This window comes from Tachypleus tridentatus, chromosome 13 (genome assembly GCF_004210375.1).
Source record: "Tachypleus tridentatus isolate NWPU-2018 chromosome 13, ASM421037v1, whole genome shotgun sequence".
Classification (NCBI taxonomy): Eukaryota; Metazoa; Arthropoda; class Merostomata; order Xiphosura; family Limulidae; genus Tachypleus; species Tachypleus tridentatus.
Genome location: NC_134837.1, coordinates 148,401,371 through 148,421,076, shown reverse-complemented (window position 1 = coordinate 148,421,076; position 19,706 = coordinate 148,401,371). Strand labels below are relative to the sequence as shown.

The 19,706-nt window shown below is 32.5% G+C and overlaps 1 protein-coding gene across 3 annotated transcripts in view; it reads right to left on the bottom strand.

The window, feature by feature from the left end:
- LOC143238815 (uncharacterized) overlaps positions 1 to 19,018 on the bottom strand; it is a 32,502-nt gene extending 13,484 nt beyond the window's left edge. For 2 of the 3 annotated variants that reach the window (XR_013020776.1, XM_076479370.1), the window contains exons 1-2: positions 18,731 to 19,018; positions 10,805 to 11,119 (exon numbers count right to left, since the gene is read on the bottom strand). The gene's annotated coding sequence lies outside the window, so the exon portion shown is untranslated. The remainder of the gene's footprint in view (positions 1 to 10,804; positions 11,120 to 18,730) is intronic. The other variant, XR_013020777.1, reaches the window with a different exon arrangement.
- Positions 19,019 to 19,706: the final 688 nt, after the last annotated feature.

Genomic DNA, 19,706 nt, shown 5'->3' with positions numbered 1-19,706 from the left:
GCAAAACTGGGAGTGGTGGTGTGATTGAATGAGTGATATTATATATATATATATATAGGGTGTTTAGTGACATTACGGGGGTCATCCGGTTGTCCCGGAATTGTTTATTTCTCTGTGTACTGTAGTGAGTGTCTAATTTCCGGTGCAATGTAGCCGTTGGCTAAAGTGTGTGTGAAAAGATATTAGTGATATTTGAATTTTGAAATGGCGAAATGTATGTATGTTTATAAACAAATATGTTTAGGTGTTTAAGTAAAATAAAATGAAGTTAACACTTGGAGAGTGATTGAGAGTAACATCGTTAATTGGATTTGAAACAGGATTCAAAACTAAAGCAGACAGAGAAATAAGAGAAGCATATTAGATTACCAAACTAAACACTGTTTAACCTTTCAGAATTAATCTAGATCCAGGAATCAGTGATCTCCAGTCATTAGTTTCATCTTTGTTAGAAAACTAAATTTATTCTTCACTTACTTTTTCATGAAATATCAAAGTTGATTTTTTTTTTAAATTGGTTAGTATAACATATCTTTTTCAACCACTTTCCAGGTGTTATCTTTATTTAATTTTACTTAAACACCTAAGCATGTTTGTTTAAAAATACACATAGATTTAGCAATTTCAAAATTAAAATATCACTAACACCTTTTCACACACATTTTTGCCATCGGCTACATTGCACCGGAAATGAGACTCACCACAGTACATAGAGAAATAAACAATTCCCAGACAACTGTATGATCCCATGATGTCACTAAACACCCTCTATATAAATATATATATATATATATCACTTGTTTAATCACACCACCACTCCAAGTTTGCCCCTGAAGAGTGTGTGTGTTTTCTTTTAGCAAAGCCACGTCGGGGTGGGTGTTGAGTCCACCGAGGGGAATCGAACCCCTGATTTTAGCGCTGTAAATCCGTAGACTTACCACTGTACCAGCGGAAGACTGCCCCTGAAGAAGAAAGGTCCACTTTTCGAAAGCGCTCGGATTATGGTGTTTTTATTTCATTTTTATCATGACATCTTAGACCTACGTGTTTTTAGAACATTTTAAATATATAAGTAAGCGAGTAGGTTTGATTATTATATAGTAAATTTAATTTATTTTGTCATGATTGTATAAAACCAAAAACTTGATACATTTTGAGGCACCAGTCGAGTTATATTTCAGTTTCTTAATTCTTTTAAAAACAACAGAAACATGAAATATATGAATACGACATATTATTGAACGAGATAATTTCTACTGGATAGATAAGAGTAAGTTGTACATTTTGTCTTTTACTTAATTATTATTAATTAGCAGTCTTTATTTTCAAGTTTAAAGCATCGGTAATTTTATCTTGTTGTAAGAGGTTTGAAAATATGTTATAGTGTTAAGAAAACGTAAGGCATACCTAATACAGTGTTCGTCACTTAATCCGTTGTACATAAAGTATTCTGCGTAATTCTACACAACATTAAATAATCAAACACCTAACTTCGACAACACAATGGTGCTGAAACAGAAATACAAAATAAAAAACATTTCTTTTGAGATGTTGATTCATATGTCCTAATGTTACACTCCACCAACTTAACTTAATCCACATCATAACTGTTGTTTTCCATATAGTTGGTTTATATATGAGCAGCATCTCAGCTACCACTGTGTTCTTAACATTCCAGTCTGCTTGGTGAGCCTCCGTATTTAGCGAAAAACCTCATCTGTACTTCATACAGCAGGTAATGTGTGTGTACGATACAGCTTTATATATTATTCATTACTTTCACTTATTTGTTTTAACTAGGCTAAAAGTTACACAATGAGTTATCTATGGTGGGCCCACGGGTATTGAAACCTGAATTATAACATTATAAATCTGCCGATATGCCGCTGTGCCAGTGGGGGGCATACTTTCATTAATAAGCTCTTAGAAGTATTACTTTAATATACTTAGTTGCTCACATAGAGTATCGCAACGTTTGTTTTTTTTTAACTCTAGGTAACAATGCCCAAATAAATACTGTTGGAAATACATAAAGACTTTACGTAGATTGAAATATTAAGACCACAGTAACCAACTGGCTTTTATGTATCTAGTTGTAGCACAATGACAAAACAAAAAGGTTGCTATTTAAGTATGAAAATAACCAACTTTAACTAAAGAAATACTTTACATAGAAACTGTATAAAGTGAAAACAACATGATGTGTAAACGATGGCAGTGTAAAGGTAAAAAAATACATTATTACATTAAACTTACAGGCGTTATTAACATGTTTCAACTGTTCTCAAAAGTGTTACTTTTTCTTATCCCTATTAAATAACTACCTGGTAAAGCTTTTATAAAACTATTACAAAGTAGTAAATTACTGTGTTATATCATTGAAAGTCGTGTTTCATAACGTAGCTTTTTACACAACTTGCATGAGTAAGTCAAACATAAAATAATAAAACAAAACCTGGTGAACTATATAAGGTTTGTAGATTCATTTTTGCTCGAATGGTAGCAAATATCATGATTTTTACTTTATGAATATAATAAACGTAAAAAAGTTACTGTTTATGTAATTCTAATAAACCAGATAACTTAAAAGCTTTGTGTACGTATTCCGATATAAAATTAACTGTTCACGACTTCCTCCTTGAGACATAGTTAAGACTTTTTTTTTTTTCGTATATATCCCTCTTGTGGTTATTAGACAATTATCTGTTAAATAAAATTATCCCAGGGGTAATACATCTTTAATATGGTCTGATATGGTACGTCGACAAATATAACTTACTACTCCTGCAAAATCCAAAAATATGAATGAATTAATTCTATATGTTTGAGTGAGTTATTGTTCCAAATTTTAAGTCCCCTGAATTTTTTTAAACAAATCAAGTAAGATGATAAATTTACGGAGGTAACCTTCTTGACTTGTTGGAATCTGTTTCAGTTCCGGACAACAACTATTTGAACCCACAAATTTGACAGTGACCTAACCATCATTATGAATAGTCTTTCAAAGGTAGACTTACATACACATATATGAATTTTGTTCTTGTCTTTGTTAATAATGTGTTCAGTAAGGGACATAGAACTATATTGGTTTTACCGTATATGTCTTATTTGTATTCGTGGTATTCAGATGTTTTAAATAATATAATACCCAAAACACCTTTTAATCTGACAACTGTATTTTATACAGTTAGCTATTATTAAGAATTCGCTCTTCCAATGGTCCGGAACAAAATGTCAGAAGTACGTCAATAATACATTAATGAAACGTCCCTTATTTGTTATCGATACGGTATAAATCTGCTAAACCATCAGAATTGTTTTGCTGTATATCAGAATAAATCTGTAAGGTTTGTTGTTTTATAATTTCGCACAAAGCTACTCGAGGGCTATCTGTGCTAGCCGTCCCTAATTTAGCAGTGTAAGACTAGAGGGAAGGCAGCTAGTCATCACCACCCACTGCCAACTCTTGGGCTACTCTTTTACCAACGAATAGTGGGATTGACCGTCAAATTATAACGCCCCCACGGCTGGGAGGGCGAGCATGTTTGGCGTGACGGGGATGCGAATCCGCGCCCCTCAGATTACTAGTTGCACGCCTTAACACGCTTGGCTATGCCAGGCCAATGTGTGAAGTACGAACATGTATGTCAAAACAGGTACATCAAAACATTTAATCAATTAAATACGTCAGAACACATAGTTTAAAACTGTTTAGAAATCAGTGAGGTAATATTAAAGTATTGATTGTTTGTTTGTTTGTAATTAAGCACAAAACTATACATGGGGATATCTGTGCTATGCCCACCACGGGTATCTAAACCTGAATTTTAACGTTGTAAATCTGCAGATATATCTCTGTGGCACTGGGGGTTTAAACTATTGAGATAATTCTAGCTTAGAAAATTATACTTTGAATGTTCTCTCATTATTTGTATAATCAATGGAGGTGTAAGAAAAGTTTTTATCTGTAACATCTTATACGGAAAATTATTTTGAAGTTATTATTTTACCTTTTTTGCGATATTGAAATGAATAAATGAAGTAATAAATACCACATAATTTTAAATCACTTTCTAATCACAAGAGCCTACCAGTGGCTCAGCGGTATGTCTGCGGACTTACAACCCTAAAACCCGGGTTTCGTTACCTGTAGTGGGCAGAGCACAGGTAGCCCATTGTGTAGCTTTGTGCTTAATTCATAACAACAACAAATCAGAAGAATAGACTGGGTATAAAAAAATTAAACGTTGCTTTTAAACCTAATCAAAGTATTTTTCTACTTAAGTTAAATAGTAAAACAGTCTTTATTTTATAAGCCTAGTTAAAAATTTTATCTTGAAAAAACCACAACAGTAATTTCTCATATTTCTTACAAATTTGTTTCAAAAAAGCAGTCTTAACAATGTTTTAGTTGGCTATCCCGTGCAGACAAACTTCGGTTTTACAGGAGTATTAACCTGAGTAAAATGAGAAAAGTTTGTTTAGTATTGCATAGAAGCATGTGCTGTTCGAATACATTGTTCACACCAGCTGCCATGCGAAACGAACTTGTATGTATAGACTCGCAGCACTGTAGTGTTTTATTTTGGTGCAGAGTACATTATTTAATTACAGTTAAGGCGTATCAGTTTTCATTCTACTTTGTCTTTCATCAAAAAAGCGCCATTCCATTACGAAAATTAGATAAAAAAGAATCACTTGTAGTAAATAAAAGTTATTTTAAATATATAGCATATAATCTATTAATAAAGTAAAATATTTTGCAGTGGTCACTTAAATCAATGCCCATAAACAATATCAACAAAACCATTTCTATGGCAACAAACTGTACTTTCCAATGATTGAACGTTAATTTTTCTGGTTTTGATGCGTAAAAGGAATGTTGTGAAAGTCACAACCGATCGAGAATGGGTTAGAATAATAAATGAAGCTAGTGCGTAAAACGAAAATTAATGAGAAATAATGCACTTTTGAATTTGCATTGTGAATTACTACAAATCAAGTTACATGTTTAGTTAAATAAGACTATATAGTTTGGAGAACCGTCTTCAGATTTTCAGTCTCTTTTTTCAATAACACAGTGGTGTGTGTGTGTGCGGATTTACAACGCTAGAAATCGGATTTCGATACTCATGATGGGCAGAACACAGATAGCCCAGTGTGAAACTTTGTGTTTAATTACAACCAATTAAGCAAGCTTTCAGAGTGTGCGTACAGACTTTGAATGCAGTGTTGAGAATTTTGTGTTAAGTGTAATTAATACAAAGATAAATATAAAAGGCTAACCTAGACTAGTATTCAAAACCTGCCTTCATGTGGTTAGATAACACACTTATCTAATGTATTAACAACTTGAAAAATACACCTGGTCATGAAATACAAAATTAGGTTTCCGGTACATAGAAAGATAAAGCTTTACACTATGAAAGGTTTCCCCATTTGCACTTCAGTTTAATTTTTCCATGCAGGCGAGACACTTTGTGCAGTATGGTTGATGTCACTACTAGCTACTATCAAAGATGGGGGAATGCTCCTATTTCAATCTCCTCTCTCCCGCTGTGACTCAGACCCAGCTAGTTTGAATTTACAATGATGTCTGTCTGACTAAGCACTCGGGCCAGCTTGTATTCTTGTGAGTCTTGAACTACTTAACTTGTACTAGCTTGTTTATGCTGTAGATTTCCAGGCTAAAAATGCTAATAAACACGTCAAGTTTTGGCACCAGTATCACGTGTTGACTTCCAACAAAATGAAGGAATTCATGTTTTTCCTTCCCTTTTTTGTGACATTGAAAGCTTATGTATCCGTATTTTCTCGCTATATGACCGGTTAGATTTAAATATTTATCGAGTATTAACCAATAAACATTCTAGCTTAGACCAGATTTCTCAGAAACTTTTACATACGAATAACTACTGAATATCACGGAGGTTAAGTACGTTATATTAAAACTATTTTAGTGCCTTATAACATTTTTACAGTTTATGCAACCACTTTCAGCTGTGCTTTATCTAACGACAGTGTATTTTAACAGTAGTCCCACAGCTTAATTTCAATTCATGTCCAAATCACATTACTTTTCTTTGCAGTTTTTCACAATCCGAATAGTGCACAGGAACAAAGGGTTCCTGGTGCCCGTTCTAACGGTTCGATCGCACATAAATCCATAGGTGTTACATTGGAAAATGTTCCGACTCGTCTTAGTATGAAATAGTTTGAATAGCTGTTTCTTTTCCTTGCTATTAAAGGTACGCGACTGTTGAAGGAACATCTCGAAGAAGCAGCTTACGTTTGTGTGGCTTGTGCAGCCTTTCTCGGCAGAGATATTTTTTTAGTTACATCACACACTGTTGTCTGACGCACGTGGAAAGATTTGTTACTAATCTTTGTGTTTGTGACTTATTCCAAATCAATCCCGCTCATCGCAAGTAGTAATATGTCATACTTTAAGTTAAAGCTTAAAGTACTGATAAAATTAATCTTCGGTAAAATTGAATATAGGGTTGAAAATAAGCTGTCAGGATATGGTTTTGAAATAGGTTGGGCCGCGTGAAGAGTGTATTCGACTTTTGGATTTTAAGTGAAAGAAATAAAGAGAAGAAAAGGAATCCTTATGTATGTAATAAGCTTTGTAAACGTTTTTTACATGATCTTTCATGGAAACACCGTGGAGGTTCTGCAACAGATGTGGTAGATCAAGGAAATATTAGAATTCTGAAGAATTTATACTGGAGTCAAACAGCAGCAGTTTGAACTGACAGAAAACTAAGTAGTTCCCTTTTCGTTTTTTGTACGTTGTGTGATTTATCAGAGAGGCTACTTCAGATGGACCTGTGCTAACAGAAAAAAAAAACAATAACGGGCTTATGAGTGAATCTGAGAAAAGTATACAATAGTTACTTGACAGGTTTGTCAATGACAGGAAACGACTGGTTCGTAATAAATGTCAGCAAGACTGAAATAATGGTAGTTTCACGATCTGAGGAAGTTCCCAGAATATGCAAATTAGAAGGTGAAGAGCTGGAACAAGTAGACAAGTTTATATTAAACGACGAATATCAATGTAGAAAAGAATGACCGAGATAACAAGAGCAACTTTCTTTAACACTCCTACGAAAAGACGTTTCTAGTCCTGATTTCTCCAAGCCCGTTCCCCTGGCTGTGGTTTCGCTAGATAGTAGATAGGGACAGTGGGAATCTCGTTAATCCATTCATTAATGGATTTAAATGGCAATTTCATTTAAATACAAAATTATTAGCCTAATATTAATAACCTTTCAAGTTGCTCTGGGGCCTATTAGGCCCCACTTTTCGTAGGAGTGTTAAACTCAGAGAACAGCGCAGAAAAGGTGTCAGACTAGAACTAAAGAGGCTGATAAAATGTTACGTGCGGTCAGTACTTCTCTATAGGGTGGAGCAGGAAGACCCTTGTCTGCAGAAACAAACAAACAAAAAAATTGGAAGCATTTGGAATATATGGTTACAGAAGAATGGAGATCAGCTACGTAGAAAAAAAATTTGGTAGTAACTATTTCTACATACAAAGACAAAAAGGTAACTGCTTCACACATGTAAGAAATAAAAGGTGCAATACTTTGGGCATATAATTAGATCTGAAAGAAGGCTGACAGAAATTTAAATAGGTAATATCGAAGGAAGACAAACGACAGGCGGACAGAAACTCACGTGGGCTCGATGACATTTTAAAATATATTGGAGATGAGAAGTTTGATAAGGAATGTTGGTGCTAGGAATAGAAAACAATAAAAAATCGTAATCGTCGACCCTCAGAATTGGTGTGGACACCATGATTGATTGAGTCTGAGTGGACTTATGATAGATTCTTTTATATATATAGGAATAAAGTTAAAATGTGTTGTCTCTTAAAAGAATCCTAGCCAGGAGACTTGCATCTGCAAATAAACTTACGTACGTTCTCTGAGAACTGGGTATGTCTAAACATTCTAAAAAACATTTGACGTTGCTTTTTTTATTACAAGTTCTTAAAACTCCATCAACTTCACTACTTTATTTTTTAGAATTCAAATAGTCCAAATGCAATATAGTATATTGGCGATACGCCAGATTATTTGGTTGTTTTTTTTCTTATAATCAAATAGTTTTGAGAAATGCATCCGAAAATGATGTCAACTTAACTTAATTTTAATATTTTCTTTGTGTAAAAGTATGTTTTAGTTCAAAGCTACGAATTTGACGATCTCCTCACCGTGCGGGATCAAATTCCGAATTGTTTTAACATTGTAAGTGTGTGAACGTACTCACAGAAAAACATTGTGTTCCGAATTGTTTTAACATTGTAAGTGTGTGAACGTACTCACAGAAAAACATTGTGAAACTAAAAACTTTGATTTTTAATTAGTACTCGATTTATTCCTTAACACTTTATGAAAAGGTATGTACTGTTAAAACTAATTTATATGCATTATTAATCTTGATAACTATGGTTGTAGTTATAAAAACCTCTTTCAATCGTTTGCACAAAGTAAGTGACATTAAGAATATTTTCTTTAAAACACGCCAAAAACTCATAACCCGGTGAGGCGCCCTCTTCAAATATAACTAATTTTATTATGACTATAATTTGGTATTATTTAGGTATACAGAGATTTCCCAGTTTTATTTACTATTGAATATATCCTTCTGTCAATAAGAGCGATAATCTTCTATTCACACCAGTTTCGTAAAAACGTACAATGTTTTCTTTCATTTACATAGCACACTAATGTACTTTCCGTTCACTATTTTATTTTCAAAGTAATAGTTATTACTTACTTAAGATAACCGAACTCTTTGAATATGACAACAATAGTAATAATAGAAATTATATGTGAATGAATAACCAAGCGTACATACATTCTAAAAGTTTATATTTAAACAAATAGGGTACAAATAAATAATAAAAAATGTTATGATACATGTTGTAACCTATAAAAGGTGTTGAGGTGTTTGCTCAAAAGACTTTAATGCACTGAAAACTTATTCTGGGTTCCATAAATGAATTAAAAAAAATACATTTCTTTGAAACTTTTAATCACCTTCAAGAACGCAGCAAACTATAAGAATAAATACTCTTTAAAGGTGGTTTTTATATTATATCGTTAGGTTTATGCAGTTTTAAATAACTTGTAGATTAGAATAAAAAATAACAAAATGGTCTAACTCAGAATATTGCTATTATTGAGGTTTGCATTGTAACATTTACACATAACCTCGGATTGTTTCCACAATTTTTTAAGCGTAATTAATTAAAAATTATTCCTTCGACGAAGTAGTAAAGTAAAACTCTAAACATTTTTAAGCTAATATACCTTCAAAAATATATTACAGAATCTAAAAGACATTTATTGTTATATTAATAGATAATTATTGATTGCTATTTGTTTTGTTTGTAGTGATAAAGAACTGTGCTACAACTTTTGCACTGCTCGAGAAAAGTTTAAATATCTGCTAACCAGGTACGTACAGTATTTATATTTGTATTTATATGAAAAACATCGAGGTTATCTACCATCGTTCTTAATTTTTAACTAATGACCAGAAGGAATATAGTCAATCAACACCATCCACGCTGAGGAATTAACTATCACTCTTATACCACACAGGATATTCGGGGAGAATATTTTGTGATAACGTTCGAATTAGAAATCGGGTCCTTAACCCCGAAATTCAGAGTTCTACCACAGAGCCAGCCCACACCCCATTTTCCAAAGAAAAGACTAAATAATCATTTATCTTTTCCCTAGTAACAATCTTGTTCAATCTAATATTTTACAGTTTTGTTTTTGTTAATTCTTAAGAAAAACTACTCGAGGGCTATCTTTGCGAGTCGTCCATAATTTTGAAATGATATAATAGAAGGAATACAACTACAGCGAGTCAACTCCACTTAGCACCAACTCTTGGGTTACTCTTCATCCACCAATAATGGTCTTGGCAATCATATTATAATGGTCAAACGGCTGATAGGATGAATATATTCAGCGAAGAGCTTCGATCCCATGTCTCACAAGTAGAACGCTTTAGCCACCAGCTAACATTTTATATAATCAAGAACGTATTATTTAATATCACGCGTTATTGAATTTATAAAAGTAAAATCAACAGAACTGTTTTCATAGTTTTCATTCAAGTAAATTATTACATTGTTGAACTCGAGGTAAAGTACTCCTTCTAACTTATCTTTGGAAACTGATAAAAGAAAGGCAACCATTCTTTGAACCACGACAGTTACCCTTACTTTGAGCTTACCCAAGAAATGAAATAGTTTCCATGAACGCGAATGAGAAAATAACCTGTAAAGTATGTCGTTTTTACATGTGAAAAAGATTTCCTTCACTTACCGTAAGTTCCCCACTTGTACAGCGGTAAGTCTACGGATTTACAACGTTAAAATCAAGGACTCAAGTCTCCTTGGTGGACTCAGCAGATAGCCCAATGTGGCTTTGCTATAAGAAAACACACATACATACTCACTTTAAATATGCAGGCCATTGCAGACCTTCCGTGGATCGGCGGTAAGTCTGAAGGCTTATAACGTTAAAATTGAGGTTCGATATCTACGACGGTCAGAGCACACATAACCCACTGTGCTGTTGTGAGCTCGACAAAAACACTCTGATATTCGTTGCAGTGATGTTAAATCTAACAGGTAGGTAGAAATTTCAATGACTTACATAAACATTATCTATTTTGCAAACTGTGCATGATTTAAATTAGGACAGTAGCAAAAGTTAAGATTCTCAATACAATGTTATTTCCATGTTATATTTTGTGAGTTACTTACCCAAATATTGTAGATAGTTGTTATAGCACGTTTATTTCAGTTAATTCATTTATCACTACACGATGATCTATAAGAATGGTATTGTTATATTGTTTTCAAATTACTTATCTTTCTATTTCTGATAGTTGAAATTCCTATCGATTCACTAAAGATAAAACAAAATAAATCCTTTTTAATGCTCTTAAGTTCAAAAGGATAACGTTAGGTTTCTTAGCCATTAGCCATCTATCGATGACTATCCTGTAACTGCCGTTCGATCTTCAGAGGATTAGACTGTACTCCCCATATGATGTTACAAGACCAGGAGAATACTTTCTATAAAAAAAGGATGAGACAGAGACCATCATAAGATCTAAGAAGGTTTAGTTTTATAGCAATAAATTTCAATGAATATCCACGTAATATTGATGAGTAATAGAATATTTTGTTTTTCTTAAGTGATTGTTTGTTATCGTTTAAAAATATTCCGCAAATACTCTGACAAAAAAGGATCTGTTGACCACTCAAATGTTGAGAGAAGTAAACAGATCTAAAACTTAAATGTTAACATTTGTTTAAACCTACAGTGAACACAGCTATACATTAAATTCATACATCTACAAAACAGGAAAGATGTTTCTATCCCTTAATGTGACTGCAAAGCTTTTCTAGAGCTTGTGAGTGCTGATAAAATGAAAACTGTGTGTTTAAGATGTCCCAACTCTCTCTTAGATACAAATATTTAAGATTATGGGCCCCATTTTGAGACTAAGTAGTGATAGCGCTGCCTACTTTTCGTAGTATTGACAGTTTTTGTTAGAGTGCCTGATTCCGAGGCCAACACACGGCTGTTTTAAAATACATTTTATACTTTCTTAACATTTGCGTGATTTCAGCTTTGTTTTCTTATTCTTTAGGACTACACAAAACTATATACTAAAATATTTGTATACTTATTGATCATTTTGGACTTAAATATGAAATATTTAGTCAACAAAACATATTAAATGTTTCCTTTGCTCTCTTTATTCCATTATATACAATTTATTTGTGTGATGATTTTTAAAAAAATCACCGTTTCTGAAAAATTCAACAAGCACGGGGAGCTAATTTTACGTATCTAAATTTCTGTAAATGCAACTAATATTATCGAAGACTTACTACACGGAGTTCAGATCGGTTTTATGTTTTAACACCTACATAATTCTGCCGAAAAAAGTTTGAACATTGTTAGAGCTTCGTACTTGTGTATGCACTTGTTACTTTTTACAGTTTAGAACATTTTCATGACGCTTCAAAAATGACGTCCTTTATTAACCAGCTCAATTTGAGTCGTTTTTCGTGATTTTATGTAAAGTTGATTTTTTAAGTAAAGTACGGATGAAAGCGAGTGCCATAATAAACTTAAAGATTCATATATAAGACACAAATATATTCCCAGAGTTGTCAAGAAGTGTTTTGGTCACTTTGGAGTACTATACCTGTAGAATGATGAAAGGTGAAAATGTAAATATTTAGGAATATGGTTACCACATATGATAGGCAACAAGAATTATTGAAAATAAATTAATAAAACCAGCCATTAGCGACATAATCTTCATAATTAATCAAATGGCGAGAGCTCCCCTATGGTACAGCGGTATGTTTGGGTACTTACAACGTTAGAATCGTGTTTAGATACTAGTGTTGAGAAGAGCATAGATAGCCCATTGTGTAGCTTTGTGTTTTATTACAGATAAATAAATGACGAGAAATAGTGAAGTAGGCTACAATCGCTTAGGTTCTGGATACAAGGACAGTCAGAATGATGCCACAAGAGGTCTTTTGTTTTGTTTTTACATTCGCGCAGAGCTACGCCCGGGCTACCTCGCTGGTCGTCTGTAATTTAGCAGTGTAAGGCTAGAGAGAAGGCAGATAGTCATTACCATAAATCAACAACTCCTGGACTTCTCTCTTAAAAACGAATATTGGGATTGACTGTAACGTTAGTACACTTCACGGATGAGAGGGTGAGCATGTTTGGTGTGACGAGGATTCGAACCAAGGGCCCTAAAATTACGAATCAATTGCCCTAACCACTTTGCCGTGCCAGACCTGACGCCACAAAAGAAGGCAGATTACAGGATATGGTTTTACGTAAAGCTTACCCGGATGATTTTCAATAACCTTATGTTAAAGGGCATAATCCGGCGGAAATCGCTTACATTTTCAGGACATATTAAGATTGGCAATTTTCAACAGTTTTTTCCTGATTTGACATTTTTCTGTTATTAAATACAAAGCCACACAATAGGCTATCTGCTCTCTGCCCATCTCAAGTATTAGAAACCGAGATTTAGTTTCTTAATTTCTCAGACTTATAGCCGAGTACTGACGGGCGGGTTGTATAAAAGAATAAGGGAGTGCATACTAAACTTAACGTAGATATGCGACACTCGTGGGTAAAACTTAGAATTTATTTTTTTCGTCTCGTCTTCTCTCCCTTTGTACCTTTTCCTATGAGTGTCGTTGTAAATTGGCCATTCTGTACGCGTATTCCTAGCACTAAGTATTTTTATTTGTTGTTAGTTTTCATAAGACAAGTTCAGTAAAGTGAACTTTAGCGTATGAATTCATATTCATTTAAGTAAGTTTTAGTTTTACTAATGATTATTCTCTAATGGAAAAACGAGAATTTCTGATTAAATACTAGTGTTATTGATCTTATTTCTATTTTGAAGAAGGTCGATTATAAATTCTATAACTATTTTATTATTATTTTCTCAGCCCATCATTTACTTAGTATCTTTTGAATGTAAATATAGTTCAATCGATTATTTTTATCATGGTTAACTTCTTAACCTCGCTCAATGTACTTTATCACCTAATGTTTCTAATGATTTAGTGCAAAAGAAAAAAAGGCACGCTATTTAGTGATGGACTAAACATGTTAATAGAAGTTTACAGTTACATGTAGGTCATAGAGGGTTAATCACACATGTCGTTAGAGGTAGTCTACTGCTTAGTAGGCCCAACTGTGAATTCAAAAGTTCTTAGTTCGCATCTTGTTGCCACAAATTTGCACTTTGCATTGGACGTGCGTTATCAGAGAGACGGTCAAATTACACTACGCAATCAGAGTAACTTAATAGTTGGCGGAGGGTGCTGTTGAAAAGCTGTCTTCTCCCTAGCATAACGGTTCAAAATTAGGTGCGACTAACGCAGGTATTGCTGGTGTGGCTGTGTGGAAATACTCGAAGCAAACTAATCACTCGTTTTAAATACGATTTGTTTGTTTTGGTGTAGAAGAGTATTGCCAAAGAAGGGAGCCGTAAATTTAAAATCTACATGTTTGGTTTCGGCGAATTCCCGAACACTTTATCATGTAAGTGGTTTGTACATATATGTATATTGTACATTAGTGGTATGCTTTATGGTTTATAATGCTAAATTCTGCAATGAACACAGAAAAAAAAAATTCATTTCTCAGGTTTCAGTTTTTAAATAAGTCTTAAAGAGTTAATCGAAAATATGTAAGTATTGTCTTTAGTTTAATGTTTTCCAATTTACCATTTTCTTACAAGTCTCGTGATTGCGCAAACAAAAGTTATATTTATAAATTAAAGCCACTTAGTGAAACCTATATAGATTTACTTTAAGCCAAAAATAAAATAGTCTAAAAGTCGAAACTACCCTAAAATGATCGTGATGTGGTTTACATTTTTCACTTAGATAACACTTCCTTTTCCAATATCGAAATGCTTTTACTTTTCATATCACTGGTAATGATGCAAATGCCTTGCTTAAGTAAGGAATGTCTCTTTTAACTATAATTATGTTTAGCCAGCTTGAAAAATACGTTGAAACCATAACAGCTGTTATCGTAACAAATGGCTTATTTAAATCGTATTACGATAATAACTGTATTTGTTGTGTCTCAGTATGCCCAACTGCAGGTGAAATGCATCTTCATCAGTGAATACGGCAGACATACTGTGGTTGTTGGAATATTTTATTATACGCTCCTTTTATTTCTGAAAATCTCTAAGGGATTAGATTTAGTATGCAGTATTTGAAAATATAATAGGCCTAATACGGATGTGTAATGACAAATAAATTAACTTTAATAGAACTTTTAGTTCAATAAATTATGGATCAAAGCTTAGTATCATAATAATGGTAACAGAGGTTATAGATGATTTTTCTCTTTTCAAAATCAGGTTTTTTTTATTACATATAGAGCTATTCTTGCAAAATGCTCTTTACGTCGTCATGTAGTAGAATTAAATATATGCAGGTTCATTCACATGGAAAACACATTATGTACAGGTTTTATTTGTTCTCATTCAGTAATGACTGATTATGTACAGGTTTTATTTGTTCTCATTCAGTAATGACTGATTATGTACAGGTTTTATTTGTTCTCATTCAGTAATGACTGATTATGTACAGGTTTTATTTGTTCTCATTCAGTAATGACTGATTATGTACAGGTTTTATTTGTTCTCATTCAGTAATGACTGATTATGTACAGGTTTTATTTGTTCTCATTCAGTAATGACTGATTATGTACAGGTTTTATTTGTTCTCATTCAGTAATGACTGATTATGTACAGGTTTTATTTGTTCTCATTCAGTAATGACTGATTATGTACAGGTTTTATTTGTTCTCATTCAGTAATGACTGTTCTTAATTTTTTATACTTTTTAATGTTAATTGCCAGAAACATATATCATCATGATGTATTTTAGTAAACGTTTTTACTTCAAATTAGCTTTCAGACTCTTTTAAAAGATGAAATATAAAATATTGTAACTTTTACTTATAATACCTACTAGTGAGCACAGTAACTAAATGTTTTCGTTGTATTTAGAAGTTGTTACCATAAAAATATATTTACTTCAAGTCACCAGAAGTTAAAATAGTAATATTATACGAAAACACCAATGTTTTTCAATTAATGTGGAAATAAATACATTTTTCACGATTAATTATTCAAATTAAAACTCATTTCCTTTTTCTAATAAAGGATGTTTCATAAAATAACACGTGTTTCAAATAGTTTCTTCACGCTTTAATAATGTATTCAACAGAATAAAATCAATGTAACATTCGACTTAGCAAAATAACAGGTAGCTTGAACGAATATTAACAAAATGCGACCACAGCATAATGCGTCGGAAGTAAAATTTCCTCTTTTATTGGAAACTACGTTTCTGACGTGTTTATTAAACAAATTAGGCTCCAATCGCGTAAATAACATCCATTATTTTAATTAAAACCTCGATTACATCTAGCCTAACCTTACTGATTGAAACATTTCGGTTACCGTCCTTTCAACACAAATGAGAAAAAGTTGTTGTAATTAATAGCAGCAATACATAAAATTTAAAATCTCACGTTAAACAACGTTGTTACTCTATCTTAATCAACAGAAACAGATTCGGCTTATCCAAGTACAACAAAAAACTCATTATTAGAGATAATATATCAGATCTAAGCAGAACCAAATTAGAATGGACTATATCACACCAATAGTTATTTTTAGTGAATAATCTTCGGTCTTGAAAAAAAACACAGCAATTATTATTGACAGAATTGAAAAGTTCGACCTGAATGATCCTTTTTATCACGCGCGTGTGATAAACGATCTAGTCAAACATCCCTAAGGCTCAGATAGAGCGAACCCCACTTTTTAACTACTGACCGGAGGGAAGACAACCAGCCAGTGGCATCCATTATTCAAAAGAGCTTAGTCTATTTCTTTGAACCAAATAATAGGATTGACTGTTATGTTTTTATAACGCATCTGCAGCTGAGAGTGTGAAGTATTTAGCAACATCGAGTCTCAAACCCTTAATTCTCCAAACAGAGTTCGACATGGTAACTACTAAGTCACACCCATCCCACTTCATTCTACAAAATAATTAATTCTACATAATTCGGTAATTACAAAAAAAAAGCTTAGCAGTTAAGATACATGAAAAAACTTCAAAGAATCACGAATAAATTAATTAATTTTTCCTACGACTAAACTTTTCTCCTCACGTGAATAAGGTACTTCCAGAAGTAGTTATAAATCCAGTAGGCTTATTTGGTCAAATTAGGATCGGTTTCACCTTATGTATGATATAGAATACTTTAAAAATGTTTCATTAATAAATTTAAATTCAATTATGGTCCATTGTGTGAAACTTATAACCATTTAGTCGTCGAAATATTACAATTATACCTGTAGTTGCAATTGAACAAAATACACTTTCATAGCACAAGCCAAAATTATGGTTTGCATTTTAATGGTATAGTTTATTCTGTATTTCAATAATGAGCCAGAAAATTCATTATAGTTTCTAAAATTGTTTAACTCTATTCATTTCGAAATATTGTGTTATACGTATGAATAAAGCAATATATTTAATATGAAGTTTATTTAATATTATACGGAAAACCTGTACATATTTCACACGGTTCAACGTACTGTTATAAGAGCCTTGTATATATATGAATATATCTCAGATTATTGCATTTTGAGCGCAATAGTTAAACTAGCGGTTCCATTATGCAGCTGCATATGTATTATTTGATATTTTGTTTTTCTACCTTATCATTAAAATCAACTGTTTGTTTGTTTTTAATTTCGAGGAAAGCTAAACCAGGGATATCTGCGATAGCCATCCCTACTTTAGCAGTGTAAGATCAGAGAGAACACACCTAGTCATCACCATCCACTGCCAACTCTGGGGCTACTCTTTTGCCAACAAATATTGGGATTGACAGTCACATAATAACGCTACGACGGTTCAAAAGGGTAAGCATGTTTGGTGAAACGAGGATTCAAACCAACGATCCTAAGATTACGAATCGAGCGCCCCTAACCACCTGGTCATGCAGGGCTAAAATAAACTTTTAACATTTTACGTTTGGTAAATGAAATCAGAAATCCACATACGAATAAAAACGTTTTTCTTTTGTTTTTTTTACAAAAGACAAAACGCTAAATGTATCGAATAACAAATGTAAGGTCTCGTTTGAAAATTGTATTCATTAAGTTATTTTTCCAAAGACATATTGTTGGTATAGATTTCACATTGATTTTTTTTACAATGTTTATTGTTATAAACTAAAACAAAATCACACCGACTGATTAAATTTGAACGTTATGATTCCAAATGCTTCTCTGTTATTTAGAAGAAAATTAAAATCTCCACATCTTGCTTCAACAAATTTAATTATTTTCACGGAAATTTAATTTTATTCTTTCGATACATCATAATCATTTATAATTACATATAATTTCTGTTGAAGTATCTGTCACTCGTAATTAAATAACTATTATTTATAAGGGTAAAAAATAAGCATTTTAACTTTTTTCTGAATTTTATACATTGTTATTTTAGAGCTGCGGTTATAGTACAGGAAAACTTCTGGATCAATTAAGTATATTTACCTTAAATGAAAAAAATCTTCACAAATAACCATGTTCACAGATAACTCCCAAGTGAAATGTTTTGTATTAGAAATACTTAAAACTATATTGAGAAACCACTAATAAAACTAAACAAATAAATACATGTGCCAGCAATTTTTGATAAACAAAAGACAACTTTTATATATTCATAAAAAGGTATGTTAGTATTCCTAACGGTTAGATTTTCTTCAATTTTTCACAAGGAAAAGTTGTGACTTAGTTTTTTGCAACTTTGACTTAATTTTAAATCGCTGAGAATGAGCATCTTTACATATTGCCAAATATATAATATAGTTTTAAAATTACAGAAGGTAGCGACCAATATTACTAGATTTCGGTAAAAGTTCGAATAATAAATGATACAATCTCTTTTCTAGATAACTGACGCATTAAATAGTATCATGGATACATGTGAATGTTGATAAATAGATTTACTGCGAAGGGTATAATATAAACCCTCATCGTTCACAAATTCGTCAAAATATAATCTCCTACTTACCCCAGATAATTGTTTCACACAAGCCAGGCAATTTGTAGAAACTCAATGCTTTTATGGAAAGATATTTTCACTCGTATTTCTCTGTGTTATAATCTCATCGAAAACTACGTGAGCTGTCGAACAACCAGTTATAAAAAGTGTTTTTGCAGGTAGCTCATCACTCATCAACTTCATTCATGTTCTATAAATGAACTGTCATATCTTTCACGCAGTCCGGGAAATAAGAAAAGACACTTGTTTATTTACCGCTACCAGAGTAGAAATCCGCGTCTTCTAGCTCTCTTTACTCAACTCCAACTGCTCCAAAGTACCTTCTCGCGTGAGAAAAAGGGATGTTTAGGTCACGTGACCAATAATGGCGATTGCGCTGTCCACAGTGAATGCTGTTCATAAGTTTGTTATGTTGACGAACGAAGAAAATGACTTGTATGTTTGGCTAGCTAGTTTTTAGTCTAGTTTGTTTTAATAAACTAATTATCTTTTTACATTTGTGTAATTTTGTAAATCAATGATATCTCTAATATAATTATTAAACATGTATTAAACTATAAATATTCTTTTACATTTATCCTGTTTATTCTACCGCAACGAAACTTTACAACTTCATTAACATACCAAAAAATATTAACATTAATAAAGCCGTATTATATAGACTTTGCTGAATGAAAATTGAAAATATTAGAAAACTGTTTTTCAATAGAAAAATAGCATTTACAGTATGATGTGCCAAAGCTCGTGAGCTGTTTTTCACCAGTATGCTGCATGTATACTGACTGCTTCGTTGTTAGACACCACCAAATGATTGGCTAAACTCATGCGGTATTTTGAAAAAATATCATAAAGTCTGAAATGACATATAGTGAAATCTGTGGAAATTTTACTTAGAAGTGGGTCAAGTTCTTCTCTTGAAAGCTATTACTAATTTATTTTTAAAATTTGAAAGAACCAGAACTACGGTATATTTTCAAGCATAAAA